The sequence below is a fragment of the Canis lupus genome, chromosome 5 (genome assembly GCF_011100685.1).
Source record: "Canis lupus familiaris isolate Mischka breed German Shepherd chromosome 5, alternate assembly UU_Cfam_GSD_1.0, whole genome shotgun sequence".
NCBI lineage: Eukaryota > Metazoa > Chordata > Mammalia > Carnivora > Canidae > Canis > Canis lupus.
Window position 1 is genome coordinate 76,997,961 of NC_049226.1, and position 18,093 is coordinate 77,016,053.

At 46.3% G+C, this 18,093-nt stretch overlaps 1 protein-coding gene and 1 long non-coding RNA gene across 4 annotated transcripts in view; one reads left to right on the forward strand and one right to left on the reverse strand.

The window, feature by feature from the left end:
* ST3GAL2 (ST3 beta-galactoside alpha-2,3-sialyltransferase 2) overlaps positions 1 to 4,264 on the reverse strand; it is a 50,697-nt gene extending 46,433 nt beyond the window's left edge. For 2 of the 3 annotated variants that reach the window (XM_038538379.1, XM_038538377.1), the window contains exon 1: positions 3,525 to 3,692. The gene's annotated coding sequence lies outside the window, so the exon portion shown is untranslated. Of the gene's footprint in view, positions 1 to 3,524; positions 3,693 to 4,094 lie in introns of those variants that run through there. The other variant, XM_038538378.1, reaches the window with a different exon arrangement.
* A 302-nt stretch (positions 4,265 to 4,566) lies between these two features.
* On the forward strand, positions 4,567 to 16,000 carry LOC111096036. Its single transcript, XR_005360103.1, has 2 exons — positions 4,567 to 4,679; positions 15,727 to 16,000. It is a non-coding gene; the product is annotated as an uncharacterized LOC111096036 (long non-coding RNA).
* The last annotated feature ends 2,093 nt before the right edge of the window (positions 16,001 to 18,093 follow it).

Sequence of the window (18,093 nt, forward strand, 5' to 3'; positions counted from 1 at the left end):
AAGCTCTTCCTGCCAAAGACCTTTTTTGAACCCTTTATGGGGATGGCTTCTGCTTCCTTTAAACCAATAAGCCACTAGCTGCCCCTGCCTCCTTCCACTGTAGACACTGGGGTCTTAGCCTCCTCCTAGAGGACAGTGACTGGTCATTCTCCTCTCCACAACACCAGCAACCCAGCATAGTTTCAGGTTCAGTAAAATTCACCAGACTCTGGGGACAGACAACCCAAAGGACAATTACAGAATTACTGGGCTAAACAGAGAGCAAGTGATGAAGAATGTGGGGTGTTCCATGAGAAGGACTGGAGTTGGAATTGCAGATCCTCCATTTACTAGCTGTCTGAGTTTGGGCAAGTCTCATAAGTACTGTAAATCTCAGTTCTTCATCTATGAGGTAGTGACAACAATGCCAAACTTGCAATGTTCCTGTGAGGATTTGATGAACTGACATGTGAGGGTATCTAGCATGGTGCCTGGCTAATAGTAAGCACACAGATAACACCAGCCATTATTCCAGCATCTGGTTTAGCAGATGCTCTATTGGAGGGCTGGAATCAGGGGTCCTAGGGCTTGCTGTGTAACCCCACCTGTATCTGTATCTGCCTTTATAAGCCTTCTGAAAAACAACAGGTAAAAAATGCTTCACAAAGTAAAAGCACAATGGAAGTGATTCCTCCCATTTTTCTAAATTTCAGAAACTCCCAGGCGTCCTGTCCAGTGCGCAGCCATGGCAGGCCTTCACCTTGCAAATACTCCAACCTGCTCAGTCTGAGAGACAGAGTCAGGGCAAATGATGGTGTGGTTCAGTGTCTGCTTCCCCATATTCACACAGCCTTCCCTTTTCCAAAGTCTTAGTTCCTAAATGTTCTGCTTTTGTGGGGCCTTCCTTCAAATAACCATGGGGTAGTGTCTACTACAGGGGACTGCGAGCTCACGCACCACAATCACCCCTACCATTAACCTAGTCAACACTGGGCAGCATGAGAATGAAAGGCAAAGGCCAATACAGAGCAGCTGCCACAAGCCTAGGTTGGGAAGCAAGGTAGAAGGAAGTCCCTGTTTAAGACTTACATCTGCCTGAATTAATCTCCCAAGCAACTGTTAGAGCACAGACACTAGTTCTCAAAGTGTTCTCTCTGTGGAGCTGGGCAGAAATGCAAATTCGAGGCCCCACCCAGACTGACTGAATCAGAAAACTCTGGGAGTGGGGCCCAGCAATCTGTGCCTTAAACAGCTCTTGAGGGGACTCTGATGCCTGCTCAAGTATGAGGAACCTTGCCCTAAACCTTTAATGGCATGACCCGCTGCTTTAACTCAAGCATTTGCCAAACACTATGTGCCAAGGACCAAGCTGGGTGATGGTATTCCAGAAGTAAGGACACATCTGAAGAACTTCCACAGTCCAAAGGGGGCCCAAATCAAGTACACAAATACACAAGGCAGGATGTGGCATAAAAGAAGTCAAAAGAATCACTTTCCACTCCTCTCCCCAGACCCCTACTCCTCAGATCTGCTCTTGTCATAACTAGGGAAAAAAAACACCAGCTGTGGAAATCCACCCCCAGTGCTGCTATTTCGGACTTCTCAACCGCAGGTAGCTTTCTCAAGGAGATCCTCGCCCTGAGGCATGTCTCAGGTCCAAGAGCTTGACATGTGGGGAAATGCTCCCAAGGAGGCCACACACAGTGCTTCTGAGGGACTTCGAAATCAGCCCTATCATAGGTTTGGGCTCACAAAGTTCCTAGAGGGCCATGAACATGCCACAGCACATCACAACAATGCATTCCTGGGCAGGGTCACTCCCAGAGGCCCCTGGCAAGCTTGCACACGAGTGTGCAGATGGAGACATAAACACACAGACAGTTGGCCCCCTGGCTTCCCTTCCTCTAATCTCAAGTTACAAGGTTAAAGGCGTGCTATTCACAGCTAAGGGGGAGGGATCAAAAAAGGGGGTGCTGAAGCAGTGAGCCATCTGGTTCAGATCAAGATTGCGCATTCAGGACCCCAGCAAACTCTCAGAGCCTCCTCGAGCCTTCCTGGTGGCTCAGAGATTTCCCTCCCTCCCTCCCCCAAATTCCCACAGGGAAACTGAGGACTGGGCTGGAAAGGGGCGAGCCAAAGGCAAATTAGCCAAAGGAAGACTAGAAAACAAAAAACTGAATTAGGCAACTCTGTGTCACCATTCAGAGCTCTGGTTCTCTTCCCTTCAGATCCTGAACACCACGACTCAACTCGAGATCACCGCCTACAGACACTGTACCTTCCTCCACAAAGTGCTCAGGGCACCTAGCAGGCATCCTTCCTTGAATTGGCAACCCCCTCCAAAGTTAGCAGCAGAATCCAGATAAGTTTTAGGGGTGTGGTCTCCCAGACTCCTTTTATGTCACCATCTCCACTAAGGCAGGAAGTTCTCTCCATCTCAGAAGGACTTCAGGGCCCACCAGGCATAGTAAGAGGAAAGAATGACCAACTGGCGTCTAGACAATTGTCCCAAAGACAAGATGACAGTGTGAGTTACTGGCTAGGAATGACTATTTCCCAGGGGTCTCAGAGTGCCCTGAAGCCCCTCAGCAGCTTTGGCTACAAGAGGCTGCCACTCCCCTCCTGCCACCAGCACTTCTCTTCCCCCATTCTCCCAATACCTTAGAGTCTTATTTGGTGTTGTACGCAGCTGTAAAGCAAGAGACAAGATGGGAGATGGATGCAGTTGACAAGAAATAGAAATTGAAAGGCTATCTTGAGCAAAAAAGCAATGGGTGGGGGACTCTCTACAGGCAGAGAGGGTCAGAGGTGGGCTATGGGAAGGAGGAGCGGGTTAGCAGAAGTGGTGGAAAGCCAAAGGAGAACCTAAAGTGAGCTCAGCCCAGAGATGTAGCCGGGGGCTTGGGAAGTTTGGTCCAGTTACAGTGGAATGGCTGGAGGAAAGAAAAATGACTTCCATTCCAAAGCACGGTCTCAGGCCAGCCCCCAAAGGACTGGGGCATGGCCTTGACCAAGTTCCTGGTTTACTGTCATGCCTCAGTTTCTCCAAAGTGGAAAGGAGGTCAAGCTGTTAGATTTATCAGAGAGAACTGGGCCATTGGGGGTGGCCAGGGGGCAGTGCCAAGTAGGGGAAAGAGGAGAGAGGTGCTGATGGTGCAGACAGCCTGTGGCCAAGAGGAGCGAGGCAGGGGTCTCCAGGGGCTCAGAGGCCAGGAGCGCGCGGGGCTTGGGGGGACGAACCAGCCAGGGGGCAGGAAGTCGGGACTGGGGCAGGGGACGCTTCCCAGAGCTGGGGCTGGGGGCTGCCATCAAGGAGTGGAACGGCTTGAGGTGCAGAAGCAGAAGGCGGGGATGGGGACTGAGGCCAAGACAGGCGGACCCCGCTTCCCTGGGGGCACCCAGAGCTCCGACCCCGGGGAAGTTGCCGGGGTGGACCGGGCCGGTCTGGGCCGCTGGGCCGAGCCAGCTGCCCGCGCGCAAGGGGTTCGGGCAGCCAGCGGCCCGGGGCGCCCCGCATCCCGCCCGCCCTCATCCCGCCCGCGCACCTCAGTCAGCGCCGGGCGCCGCGCGGGCCATGCTTGCCGCTCCTGCCGCCGCCTCCGCCCGTGCAGAAAGCTCCGCCGCTGGCGACGTCCGGACCCGTTAGCTCCGCGGCTCCCCCGTCCGCCCGCAGCAGGCCAGTCCCGCCCTTGCCGGCTCTGCCCTCCCGGAGCGAGCCGCCGCCGCCGCCTCAGCCCGGCCCCTCCCCCCACCCCAGCCCGGCTCGAAGGGAAGGGTGGGGGAAGGGGGCGGCTGCCCCCTCCCCATTCACATCCTCTCCGTCTCTCCCCTCCCTCCTCCACCCGCACGCGCGCGGGCCTGCTGGGATATGGAGTGCAGGCGGCCCTGGGCCGCTAGGGGTGTCTCACATCTAGGACTACAGCTCCCGGAAGACAGCGCGCGCGCCCTAGGGATTGTGGGCTTTGTAGTTCGGCCGGGGCCGGGGGGGCGTCTACCGTGCAGGAGGTGGGGTCGGCAGAGGGGGGATGGGAAATCTCGGTTCCCCGAAGGCTGGGTTCCCGGCGTCTGAAACTGAGGACGTGGGGTCTGCGGTGCCCCCGGTTCGGGTTGAATACCTGGAGTCCCCAGGGAGGTGCGGATGAGCCCTGGATGCCTCTGAGACGTGGCTGTGGCCAGCTGCGGCCGAGCCCGGCTGAAGGGGAAGCCTCCGGGCCCCCGAACGGCGCCCCGGGTACAGTTCCCACTCGCGCTCCCGGAGAGCCACGACCTGAGACCCGCTTGGCTTTGTGCCGGGCTCCGCAAGCCGGAGGAGCCGCGGTGGGGCCTCTGCGCTCGGGCGGGAGGAGAAGGAGCTCCCGGAGCGGCGTGGGCGTGGGCGTGGGCGTGGGGTCTTCCCCACCCGGGGAAAGGAGCCGAGGGACTGTGGGTTTCCCGGAGCACCTCATTCCAGTCGCACTCTCGCTCTCTCTCTCTCTCTCTCTCTCTCTCTCTCTCTTTTTTTTTCTTTTTGGTCAGATGCTCTTAGCTCCCCTACTGTTTAGGGTAAGGCGCACACGTTTTAAATATTGTTTCCATGTCTTCTGTTATCAAGTCCTTTCTCCAACTTCCAAGCCGAACTCAAACCCTTGATGAAGCCCCGGGTCGACCGCACTTTCTCCCTCCAAGCTTCGTCTCTGGCAGAGCGGGAGCCTGTACTGTAGGTCAGTGGTTCTCAAACTTTGGCGTGTATCAGAGTCTCCTGGAGAGCTTGCTCAAGTATAGCTGGCCCCCACTCGCAGTTTCTGTTTCATTGACTCTAGGGTGTCCCTGGGAATTTGCATTTCTGACACTATGCCAGGTGAGATTGATGGCCTGGGGAACCACTTTGAGAACTGCTACTGCTGTTGCTCTTTGTTTGCTGGACTTCTGGCTTTGTCCTTCACGGTTAGGCCTGCTGCGGAATATTAGCCTCTGAAGAGCCAGGCCATGAAAGGCAGGGTCCTAGCGTAGTTTAGCACAGAAGTGCTCTTTGTAATTGTGATCAATAAACAAATCAGTTCATCCTGTAAAGAAAAATACGACGTGGACCATCTGACGGAAAGGTGTTTCAGACTTTAGCCCTTGATGTTTTTTTTTTAAGATTTATTTATTTATTTATGATAGACATAGAGAGAGAGAGAGAGAGGCAGAGACACAGGAGGAGGGAGAAGCTGGCTCCATGCACCAGGAGCCCGACGCTGGACTCGATCCTGGGACTCCAGGATCGTGCCCTGGGCCAAAGGCAGGCGCTAAACCGCTGAGCCACCCAGGGATCCCCCCTTGATGTTTTTTGTTGTTGTTTGTTTGTTTGTTTGTTTGTTTGTTTTAAAGCTGGGAAGGTTTTCTGTCGCCAAGGGCGGCAGCTGAGGTACACCTCGCGCTGACTCCACCCTCCACGCTCTCCCCTCCCTCGTAGATGTAAGCCAAGGGGTGTGATCTCAACTGGGAGTATTGTGGGTTTAGTAGAATCCATTACCTCTGGGCCGCTAGGACCTAAAACAGGCTGGGGAGGCGCCTGGGTGGCTCAGTCCGTTAAGCATCTGACTTCAGCTCGGGTTGGGATCTCAGGGTCCTGGGATCAAGCCCCACACTGGGCCCCCTGCTCAGTGGGAGTCTGCTTGTCCCTCTCCTCCCAATCCTGTTTTCTCTCTCATCCAAATAAATAAATAAGATCTTTTAAAAATAAATAATAAAAACAGGCTAGGGTAGTGAGAGGTGGGGAGGTGGCTTCCTGACCTCTTAGGTGAGCTTCTCCTTCCCACCTGCTGTCCTGATGTTCTGGGGAACTATAAACCCCTGAAGACAAAGTTTGGTGACCATCACACCACAGACACAATCCTAGAATCTCCCAGTTGTCAGGTGATAAAGATTCACTGCTTGACCAAACCCAAGCCAGGTTCCTCTGAGTTCTGTTCTCCAATAGGCCTCAACCTTGGCCTATAAAAACTACACTCCTCACCACAAATGATTTCATCCATCCTCCTTCCCGCACATTAAAGACTTAAACACCGTAATATAGTTTCTAACAACTCAAAGCCATTTACCTAGGATGACCCTAGCTCTACTAAAGTGCAGGCCAGATAAAGCTCAGGCCTGCTGGGAAAGAATTTACTGTTTGCTTTAGCCAACACCTAAAGATAAGAGACTACTCCAACTTAAGCATTTACTACAAAGGTTTTGCAACTGTGACTCCTTCTGTCCCTTTGAGATGTATATGTATCTCCTACAGCTCTGGTCTGCTTTTCCTAAGGACCTGAAACCCATCCCTTTGAAATGTAATCGTCAGGAAGAATAGGGCCTCTGTCTCCCAGTATCCATGGGAAGATAGAATCCTAACTTCCATAATTGCCAGCTAACAGACACAGCTGGCCTAAGCATTTACACTGACTAATCCTTTGTCATTTTTCACTTCCCTGACTCTATGGAGTCCCTGGTTCAATCTCCTCATTCCTCCAATCTCCCTCATTCTCTCTTTAAAATGCCCAGGCACCAGAGCACCTGGGTGCCTCAGTGGTTGAGCATCTGGCTTTGGCTCAGGGCATGATGCCAGAGTCCCGGAATCGAGTCCCGCATTGGGCTTCCCTCATGGAGCCTGCTTCTCCCTCTGCCTGTATCTGTGCCTCTCTCTGTCTGTCTCTCATGAATAAATAAATAAAATCTAAAAAATAAAAATAAAATGCGCAGTCACCTGTACAAATAGAAAATGAGTTCAGTTCACATTGGACCCTCTTCCTTATTGCAGTAGTATATTCCTGGTTCAAATCTGTCCTTACCACCTTAGTGTCAGGCTTTGTTTATTTTTGACAAAGGGGGTAGGTACACTGAGTTCCCAGGGCCCAGGTTATCTAGACTTCCACCCATCTACTGAGAGCCAAAAAGCAAGTTATTCCTAGGTCCCTGGGCAAGTCGAAAAGTGGCCACCAGAGGCTTTGGACCTTGACTAAAATGAATGCCTCTCTGGAATGCCTCTCTGGAATGCCTCTCTGTTTCTTTAAAGATTTGTGTCTCTATCGCAGGCCAGTGGAGCCTAAGTAATCCTCATGCAACCTCATGCTCTGCCTATACAACCAGCTGCCAGGCCCTTCCTAAAGCAGATTGGTCTCAGTGCCTGAGTCATGTGCAATGACAACATTCCCTCACCTGCAGAAGGTATATGAAATTTTTTTGAGTTTATATCTATCTCCCAAATCTCTTTTGGCAGATGATTCAAGGAGAACTAAGATACCTTTTCTTTCTTTTTTTTTTAAACATTTTATTTATTTATTCATGAGAGACACACAGAGAGAGAGGTGCAGAGACACAGGCAGAGGGAGAAGCAGGCTCCATGCAGGAGCCTGATGTGGGACTCGATCCCGGGACTCCAGGATCACGCCCTGGGCCGAAGGCAGGCGCCAAACCGCCAAGCCACCCAGGGATCCCCTAAGATGCCTTTTCATGGGCAGGACAGAGGGACCCTCTCTCTACCTCAACTCCAACAGAAACCCTCACCATCACCCTTACCACCTCCCAATTAGATGTCAAATTGGTTTCACCCATTTTCCTCTTGTGGTTCTGCTTTCCCATCCCCTCCCCCAGTCCAAATTCTGTCTGTCTGAAAACTTTGAGTTTTCCTTCTTCGAGAAGGTTCTCCCCAACTGCCTCAGTGGAGCATTTGGATTTGAATCATTCATTGAAAAGCCTAGTTTTGCCAGTGAACTGTCCAGTGCAAGAGAGACAGTGGAACAGGAATTTGGGAGTTGGAACATGGCAGATGACAGCACAGGGCTTTGGAGGCAGACAGCTACTAAGTAGCAAGGCACAAAGAGGAGCTGGCTCCCTCCCTCCCTGAGTTTGGGGAACAGAAGCTTAAAGTCAGACCAATCTGGCAATTCCCACCCCTTTTATGCTGTGTGTGACCCAGAGCAAGTTACACAATTCCTTCAACTATAAAATGAGAATAATTAATAATAATAATAATAATAATAATAATAATAATAATAATAAAAGAAGACTTCATTGTTTAGAATTGTTGTAAAGATTGGAAAAAATACGATCTTAGGTAGGAAGTCTATCCAAAATAAATCAAGTTAATACATAAGTTTAATGTGATTCCAGTACAAGTACCAGCAGGTTTTTTGTTTGTTTGTTTGTTTTGTTCATTTTTTGGGAGATGGGATCACGAAGTAGATAAATTGATTTTTTTTTTAATTTTCATTTATTTATGATAGTCACAGAGAGAGAGAGAGAGGCAGAGACACAGGCAGAGGGAGAAGCAGGCTCCATGCACCGGGAGCCCGATGTGGGATTCGATCCCAGGTCTCCAGGATTGCGCCCTGGGCCAAAGGCAGGCGCCAAACCGCTGCGCCACCCAGGGATCCCTAGATAAATTGATTTTTAAAAATTATTCGGAGGGGCACCAGGGTGGCTCAGTGGTTGAGCATCTGTCTTTGGCTCAGATCATGATCCTGGGGTCCTGGGATCAAGTCCCACATTGGGCTCCCCGCAGGGAGCCTGCTTCTCCCTCTGCCTATATCTCTGCCCCTCTCTCTGTGTCTTTCATGAATAAACAAATACAATCTTTAAAAAATTATTTGGAGGGGGATCCCTGGGTGGCTCAGCCTGTGTCTTTCCCTCTCTCTCCCTCTCTCTCTGTGTCTATCATAAATAAATAAATAAATAAATAAATAAATAAATAAATAAATAATCTTTTAAAAATTATTTGGAAAAATAACAAGCAAGATAAAATTTTTAAAAAATTAGCAATAGGGACATCTGGGTGGCTCAGCGGTTGAGCGCCTGTCTTTGGCTCAGGGCGTGATCCCGGATTCCTGGATTGAGTCGCACATCAGGCTCTTTGCATGCAGCCTGCTTCTCCCTCTGCCTGTGTCTCTGCCTCTCTCTCAGTGTGTCTCTCATGAATAAATAAATAAAATCTTAAAAAAGAAACTAACAGTAGTAAAGAGTGTTGGCCCTCTCAGATATTAAACATATTATAAAGCCTACTCTTAAAATAGTATGATAGGTTAGTGACACAGACCTACTGGTCTAGAAATTACTCAAATACCATAGGAAAAAAAAAGCTTAAATACTTAAGGAAAACTGGCATATAGGAGAGAGATATCCTCAAATAAGTGGGAGAAAAGGTGAATTACTATATAAGGGTGCAGGGACAATTGGGGAACCTTTTGCTAAAATATTATGTCAACACTGAATGGATCAAGGTAAAAATCACCAATAGCTTTCAGTGTCATGAAAAACAAAAACGAGGAGCTTCATTTGAAGAAGTATGGAAGTATAATACTCTTAAAGCAGTGCTGAAGAGAGAAATTATCTCAAAGCTGACAACACCAATGTACAGATATGCTGGTATTAGAGGAACAAGTTACTTGAAACCATGGAAGATGTAATCAACAAAATGCAGTGAAAAACCATGCAGAACAAATGACTCAGCTTGTTCTCTGAATACCTTGAAAATTAAAAAGAGGGAGGGAGGGAGGGAGGGAGAGGGAGAGGGAGAGAGAGAGAGAGAGAGAGAGAGAGAGAGAAAAGAGAATCTATAAATTTTAAAAGCCCTATTAACCAATTACAATGTATGGACTTTATTCAAACAAACTGAAAAAAAAAAGTTGTTTTAGAATAGGGAAAATTTGAACACTGACCATTGGATATTAAGCAATTGTTATTAATTTTAGGTGTACTAATGACGCTGTGGTTAGTTTTTGTTTGTTTAAGAGACCTCATTTAATAATATACACGGAAATCATATTTATGGGATAATAAGATGTCTGGGGTTTGCTTCAAAAAATCCAGGGCTGGGTGGAGGTATAGACACAAGGTTGACGGAATTGATCATTGTTGGAGCAAGGGGATGATGGTTATTTGGGGTTCATTATAACATTTTTTTTTCTACTTTTGTATGTGTTTGAAGTTTTCCGTAATAAAATGGTTTAAACATCTTTTTTTTTTTTTTTTTTTTTTAAACATCTTTTAGTAAGATCTCTACCCCATACTTAGCTAAAACCAACCACCAACAACAAAAACCGAGTTAATAGAAAATGAGAGGGAGTGTACCTGGGTGATTCAGGTTGCCTATGGCTCAGGTCATGATCCAAAGGTCCTAGTCTCTGCAGAGCCTGTTTCTCCCTCTTCCCTCTGCCTGCCACTCCCCCTGCTCGTGCTGTCTCTCTCTTTCTCTCTCTCTGTCAAATATATAAATAAAATCTTAAAAAAAAAAAAAAAAAGGAAAGGAAAAAAAGGGCAGCCCCTTTTAAACAACAACAAAAAAAAGATGGCCTGGCGCCTTGGTGGGGGGGAGGGCATCCTGGAGACCTGGGATTGAGTCCCACATTGGGCTCCCTGCATGGGGCCTGCTTCCCTCTCTGCCTGTGTCTCTTCCTCTCTCTCTCTGTGTGTGTCTCTCATGAATAAATAAATAAAATCTTTAAAAAAAAAAAAAAAAGAAAAGGAAAAAAGGGCAGCCCCTTTTATTTTTTTAATTTTTTTAATTTTTTTTTTTTTATGATAGTCACAGAGAGAGAGAGAGAGGCAGAGACACAGGCAGAGGGAGAAGCAGGCTCCATGCACTGGGAGCCCGACGTGGGATTCAATCCCGGGTCTCCAGGATCACGCCCTGGGCCAAAGGCAGGCGCCAAACTGCTGCGCCACCCAGGCATCCCCGGGCAGCTCCTTTTAAACAACAACAACAAAAAAGGTGGCCTGGCGCCTTGGTGGGGGGTGGGGTGGTGGTGGTGGTGATCCTGGAGGCCCGGGATTGAGTCCCGCATTGGGCTCCCTGCATGGGGCCTGCTTCTCTCTCTGCCTGTGTCTCTTCCTCTCTCTCTCTCTCTCTCTCTGTGTCTCTCATGAATAAATAAATAAAATCTTTTACAAATAATAAAAAAGAAAAAAAAGGGGGGGATGCCTGGGTGGCTCAGTGGTTGAGCATCAGCTTTCAGCTCAGGGCCTGATCCCAGGGTCCTGGATCAACTCCCGCATTGGGCTTCCTGCTGGAAGCATGCCTCTCCCTCTGCCTATGTCTCTGACTCTCAATCTCTCATGAAAAAATAAATAAAATTTTTTAAAAAGGGAGACATTTTTGCAATTTATATTAAAAAGTGAAGAACTAATATAAAGTGCTTTTGTAAATCAGTAAAAATACCAAGAAACCCATAGGAAATGTAAAAATTATATAAACAGTTCACCAAAAAAAACCCCACAATGACTCTGATATGAAAAGATGCAGATCTTCAGTTTTTAAAAAAATTGTGGTAAAATATATGTAACATGAACTTTACCACCTTAACCATTTTTAAGTATACAGTTCAGTGGTTTTTTTTTTTTTACAGTTCAGTGGTATTAAGTAACATTCACATTGTGCAACCATCACTGCCATCTATCCACAGAGCTCTTTTCATCTTGCAAAACTGAAAAGTTCTGTACCCATTAAACAATGACTCCTCACATTTCCCCCTCCCCCCGGCTCCTGACAACCACCATTTTACTTTCCATCTCTATAAATTTGACTATGAAGTCATATCAGCATGAGGACAGTGTTTGTCTTTTTGTGTCTGGCTCTTTTCACTTAGCATAATGTCCTCAATGTTCATCCACATTGTAGCATGTGTCAGGACTTCCTTCCTTTTTTAGGCAGAATAATATTCTATTGTCTGTATATTCCCCATTTTATCCATTTATTTGTCAATTGACACTTGGGTCACTTCCTTCTGTTGGCTATTGTAATAAAGCCACTGTGAACATGAGTATACAACTCTCTTTAAGTCTTTGCTTTCAATTCTTCTATATATATGCCCAGAAGTGGAACTGCTGTATCATATGACAATTATGTTTTTAATTTTTTTAGGAACCATCATAATATTTTCCATAATGGCTGTACCATTTTATATTCCCACAACAGTGACAAGGTTTTCCATTTTCCACATCCTCATCAACCATTATCTTCTGAGCTTCACTCTTCATAGAATAAATGCAAATTAAAACCACACTGAAATATCATTTTTCACCTATCAGATTGGCAAAGACCAAAAAGCTTGATAACTATCTTGGCAAGAGTGTGCGGCACAGGATTCATAGCTGCTGCCAGTGTGACTGGAAATTGGTACAACCTCTAAGAAGAGTAACTTGGTAATATCTTCAGATTACACATACACACCATTTGACACAGTAATTTTTTTAAAAAAGATTTTATTTATTTATTCATGAAACAGAGAGAGAGAGAGAGAGAGAGAGAGAGGCAGATTCACAGGCAGAAGGAGAAGCAGCCCCATGCAGGGAGCCCGACGTGGGACTCCATCCCAGGTCTCCAGAATCACCCCTTGAGCCAAAGGCTGACTCAACCACTGAGCCACTCTGGCAGACCCTGACACAGCAATTTGTAAGAAAGTATCTTATTTACACATTTTCTTAGTTACTTACAGAGATGGCTATTTGTTACATTGAAAGAGCAAAGATTGAAAGTGATCTATATAAAAAAAAAAAAAAAGAAAGTGATCTATACTTGTGGTGCTTGGGTGGCTCAGTCTGTGAAGCATCTGACTCTTGGTTTTGGCTCAGGTCATAATCTTAGGGTCCTAAGATAGAGCTTATTGGGCTCTACTCAGTGGGGAGTCTGGGATTCTCTCTCCCCCTCTCCCGCTGTGACCTCTCCCCCTGCTCACACTCTCCCTCAAATAAATACATAAATAAATATGTTAATGATCCAAATTAAAGATTAAATAAATATATTGAAGACATTCCAACTGATGGTGTCTTTTGTTTATCATTATCTCAATGGATAACAAACTATTAGAGAGCAGGGGACTGGCTTTTGTAGGTCTAAACAGACCTTCAAGAAATATTGATTAAATTAATGAAATTATTTCTTGGTCTCTGGCAGAACTGAATTGGCAGGCAGCTCGAGGAGGTTAAGTGACTCGTCCAAGGTCATTCATATATAATATGCACTACCTAGTCCTTATGTATAAAACACAGTGGGAGGCACTCTGAATTTGAAAAATTGGACCCTCCCTTCTAGGAGCTTGAGATCTAGTAAAGCACTCTGGCCCACACCATAAAAAATATCAAGGTTTTTGGGGGCACCTGGGTAGCTCAGTGGTTGAGTGTCTGCTTTTGGCTCAGGTCATGATCCCAGAGTCCAGGGACTGAGTCCTGCATCAGGCTCCTTGCCTGCTTCTCCATCTGCCTGTGTCTCTGCCTCTCTCTCTCTCTGTGTAACTATCATAAATAAATGAATAAATAATTTTTAAAGAAAAAGGAGAAGAAAATTACTAAAATAGAAGTCATCCTTCCATTAATACCCTATCCATGGTGCCCTAGGGATTTCAAGGGAACCATTCGCCATCAATATTCCATACACTGGAACAGGCTTCTCAAAGGTGTTCAGGTCCTGTGAGATGCTCCCCTATAGGAGGAGGATTCCCCAACCTGCATATGAAATGCTTTATGCATTAGATAAGGTTCAAGGTTCCCCATCCATATACGATTTTTTTCCTCTACCTTTGTTCAGTGAGAAGGCCTGGCAGCAGTGACGCCTCATTAGCAACAAGTGCGCAGAGCTTGTTGTTATTGTTTTTTAATTTATTTTTATTATTTTTAAAGATTTTATTTATTGATTTATAAGAGACACAGAGAGAGGCAGAGACACAGGCAGAGGGAGAAGCAGGCTCCATGCAGGGAGCCCGATGTGGGACTCGATCCCAGGTCTCCAGGATCACGCCCTGAGCCAAAGGCAGCCACTTAACCGCTGAGTCACCTGGGCGTCCCTGTTATTGTTTTTTTAAATTGAGGTGAGAATCACATAACATAGAATTAACTATTTTGGTATCTTAATTTTAATTTAATTTTCTTGGAGGGGGCACCCAGAAATTAACCATTTTATAGCACACAATTCAGTGTATTTAGTACATTCATAATGCTTTATAACCAATACTCTATCTAGTTTCAAAACATTTTCATTATCCCAAAAGAAAATCCTGTACCCATTAAGCAACTATGCCTCATGCTCCCTCCTCCTAGCCCCTGGCAACCATTATTTTCTGTCTCTATGGATTCACTATCCTATATAATAAACAATGAACCCTTTCTGGAGAGCTTTTAAGTGTACTTCATCATTAAGTGGACCCTCTTCCCCAAAGCCTGACCACTGCCATTCATAAATATCTTGTGCAGTATTATTTCTGCACAAGATATTTATTTCATATAAATTTCATATAAATAGAATCCTACAAAATGGGGCCATTCATGTCTGGCTTCTTTCACTTAGCATAATATTTTCAAGGCTCATTCACGTTATAACGTGTCCATATTTCATTCTTCTTATGACTGAATACTACTTCATTGCATAGATATGCTACATTAAAAAAAAGAAAAGATTTATTTATTTGAAAGAGAGAGTGAGGGGATCCCTGGGTGGCTCAGCGGTTTAGCGCCTGCCTTTGGCCCAGGGCGCAATCCTGGAGTCCTGGGATCGAGTCCCACGTCAGGCTCGCTGCATGGAGCCTGCTTCTCCCTCCTCCTGTGCCTCTGCCTCTCTCTCTCTCTCTCTGTCTATCATAAATAAATAAATAAATAAATAAATAAATAAATAAATAAATAAATAAATCTTAAAAAAAAAAAAAAGAAATAGAGAGTGAGAGTGCAAGCTGGAGGCAGGAGGAACAGAGGGTAGAGGGAGAAGCAGACTCCCCACTAAGCAGGATGCCCAACACAAGCCTCCATCTAGGTACCCAGGATCATGACCTCAGCTGAAGGCAGACGCTTAACCAACTGAGCCACCCAGGCACCCTGAAATACTATCTTTTGTTTATCCGATATATTGGTTTCTTAAAATTGTGAGAAGAAAATAAGCCTGTCCACTTTTTTTGTGTGTCGACTTTTTTTTAATGGATCTACACCCCCTCTGCTGCAATGCTGGCTAATATCTTACAGAAGCATTCTTTGGAAAGGACTGCACAAGATATTTATGAATGGCAGTGGTCAGGCTTTGGGGAAGAGGGTCCACTTAATGATGAAGTACACTTAAAAGCTCTCCAGGAAGGGTTCATTGTTTATTATATCAAGTCTGTGTTTTAATTTTTACTTATTTTTTCCTTTAAAAAAAACTTTAAAAAATTAAAACACATGGGATATCTGGGTGGCACAGTTGGTTAAATGTCGGACTCTTGATTTTGGCTCAGGTTATGATCTCAGGGTTGTGAGATTGAGACTCTCTGCCTGGCTCAGTGGGGAGTCTGCTTGAGATTCTCCCCCTTTGCCTCTGCCACTTCCCCTGCTCATGTACACACAGGCGTGCTCTCTCAAACAAATAAATAAACCTTTAAAAAACACTTTTATTTGTTTGTTTGTTTGAGAGAGAGTGGATCACCAAAGAGGAGGGGCAGAGGGAGAGGGAGAAGCAAACTCCCCACTGAACAGGGAGCCCAATGTGGGGCTTGATTTCAGGATCTAGAAATCATGACCTGAGCCCAAGGCAAACCATAAACTGACTAAGCCACCCAGGAGCCCCTAAAAAAATAATTTTTAAAAACCATACCAATGGCTTTATTTTTTCCCTTGGAAGACCCAGTAGAAGAGTTTAATAAACTCTATTTTCTTCAACTAGTTCCCATCTCTTTGTTACTCTTCCTGTAGTAAATGTTGTGGGTTACACCCCTTTACAGCAATTGTGCACCCATTCTCTACTTTTCTTAGTTATTGTGTTGGCAGCTAATGACTCAGAGTTTCACCCTTCTCCAGAGAATTGTCCTCAGTCCACCTAAGCTGCTTCATCCAGATGCACCTGGGAGATTATGCTCCTGTTGTCCCAGCCTCCCAGGCACCCACAGCCTGTGAATGACTGAAGTGGGGTATGAAGTCCAGCTCCCTTGCTTCTGAGAGGAATAAATCTTGTGTTGCATTTTTATGCTTTAGAGCTCACTGTAGGATCAGATTGAGGCTAGACATCTTTGCTTGGCTTCTTCCCCTGCCCTATCCTGCTTCCCTCACTGCTAATAAATCACTTGCAAAAGAATTGCTGTCTCGGACTCTGTATCTAGGGAACCTAACCTCAGCTATCCCTGTGGGTAGTCCTGGTTCCCAGAGGTATTTCTGCTACCAGCATCTGGGATACATCTCATCTAGGGCCCTGCAGATTGCACCTCCTCAAAGAAGCCCTCCTGGACCTAGGCCCTCACACTCTGGCAGCATTTAATGAGGCAATTGGATGCCTCCTCTGGCTAGACACTGTGCTAACCCTTTTGTGTGCATTAGCACATAATCCTCCCAACAAACTGATTAGGCAAATACTATTATCTTCTCATACGAAGAAACTGAGGCTCAGAGAGGTTGAGTGTCTTGCTCACACAGTAAAGTAATAGAAACTAGGTAGCAAAAAAAAAGAAAAAGAAACTAGGTAGCATTTGTCTGATTTTCTGATTTCACACCCTTGTGTTTACCCACTATACTCTTAGATTATAGCTTCAGAACTTTTTATTTTTTATTTATTTTTTAAAATTTTATTTATTTATTAATGAGAGAGAGAGAAAGAGAAAGAGAGAGAGAGAGAGAGGCAGAGACAGGCTCCATGCAGGGAGCCCAACGTGGAACTCCATCCCAGGTCTCCAGGATCAGGCCCTGGGCTGAAGGTGGCGCTAAACTGCTGAGCCACCTGGGCCACCCCTGGAACTTTTATTTTTATGAGTCTGTCTACCCCAGACAGTGGGAGCTACATGTTGTTCTGTCTATTGCTGACAGATTGCACCGAGGGCTTCATCTTATTAAACATATTCCTTGAGTATCTTTGGTACTCAGACCAGGGAATTCTAGAGTGACTTTGGAGCTCCCCCCTCAGCATGCCTGCCCTGGGAAGTGGGGTGACTCCTTTGTCTCTCTCTGAGCTCCTTGGTGCACACCGTTGTCCTTGAGCCCCTGCCAAAGCCGTCGTTGTAGGCATCCCTGCCTTCCACTCCACTGCAGAGCGGGGATCTGCATTGCTGAGAACAGCAGCAGTGGGAGACAGCTTATCACTTCCCTGGAGGCTTCCTAGGTTCACAGAAAAAGGACAGGCACTGAAGTGGGGCCAAGTGAAGAGGGGGGAACAACGTCAGGGGGAGAAGACCAAGGGAAGGAGAGAGATTTAGGGGAGGAGGCAGGGTAGTGGGGACTGAGTAGGGAATCGTTGGTTATGCATTCATTTGACAAATCGTTTTAACCACTTACAATGTTCTAGGCACTGTTTTGGGGACTGAGGATACAATCATGGGCAAACCAAAGACCCTGCTTTAATGAAGCAAAGCGAGAAGAAGAATAAAAATAATCCTATTAATGGTTAATATCTTTTGAGCATTTACTACCAGTCAAGAATGGAGCTTATCCTCACAACCATCTCAGGCATTTGATACTATTATTAACCTGTGTTACAGATGGTGACAAGGAGACAGAGTAGCCAAGTGACTGGCTAAGGTTACGTAGAGTTGGAGCAGGGTCCCTCATCTCCTTTGAGATTGATGCCAAGGCCTCAGGCTCCCTACCCAGACGAGACGGTAGATTTGGAAGGCATACTGTTGCAAGAAAAATCCAAACAATAGCGATGAAACTCAAGTTCTCCTGGCCCATCCCTAGCAATCTCCCTCCTGTTACGGAAACTGTGTCCATACACATTATTTTTGACAGGACCTGCTTCCTCTACAACTTGCCTCCCCCCCTAACGCTGCTCCCTACTGTAACACAGTTTTACTTCCTTCTTTCTAATTGCTGCATAGTATTCCATGGCATGGATGTACCCTAGAGAAAAGGTGTTTCCAACTTTTCGGTACAGACAAGGCACAACTTTTCCAAAAGCTCCGCAGATGCCCTTCCGACTGCAGAGCTGGAAAGTTTCTTCCGGAAGCGCCCGACTGATAAAACCCGCGAAAAGCACCAGCCAAACGCCAATCCGGTAGGAGCCGCTTATGATCCGGCAACAGCTGTTATTATTTATTTTACCCCTCAAAGGATTTTAGTTTCCTCCGAGAAAAGCAGCTGCCCCTGGTCCGGGCTGGGGGACCAAACAGACCCTTAAACTTGGAACCTCAAGCGCCTGAAACCGAGGCTGTGTCTTTAAGACGCATTCGTTCCTCTGGGAAT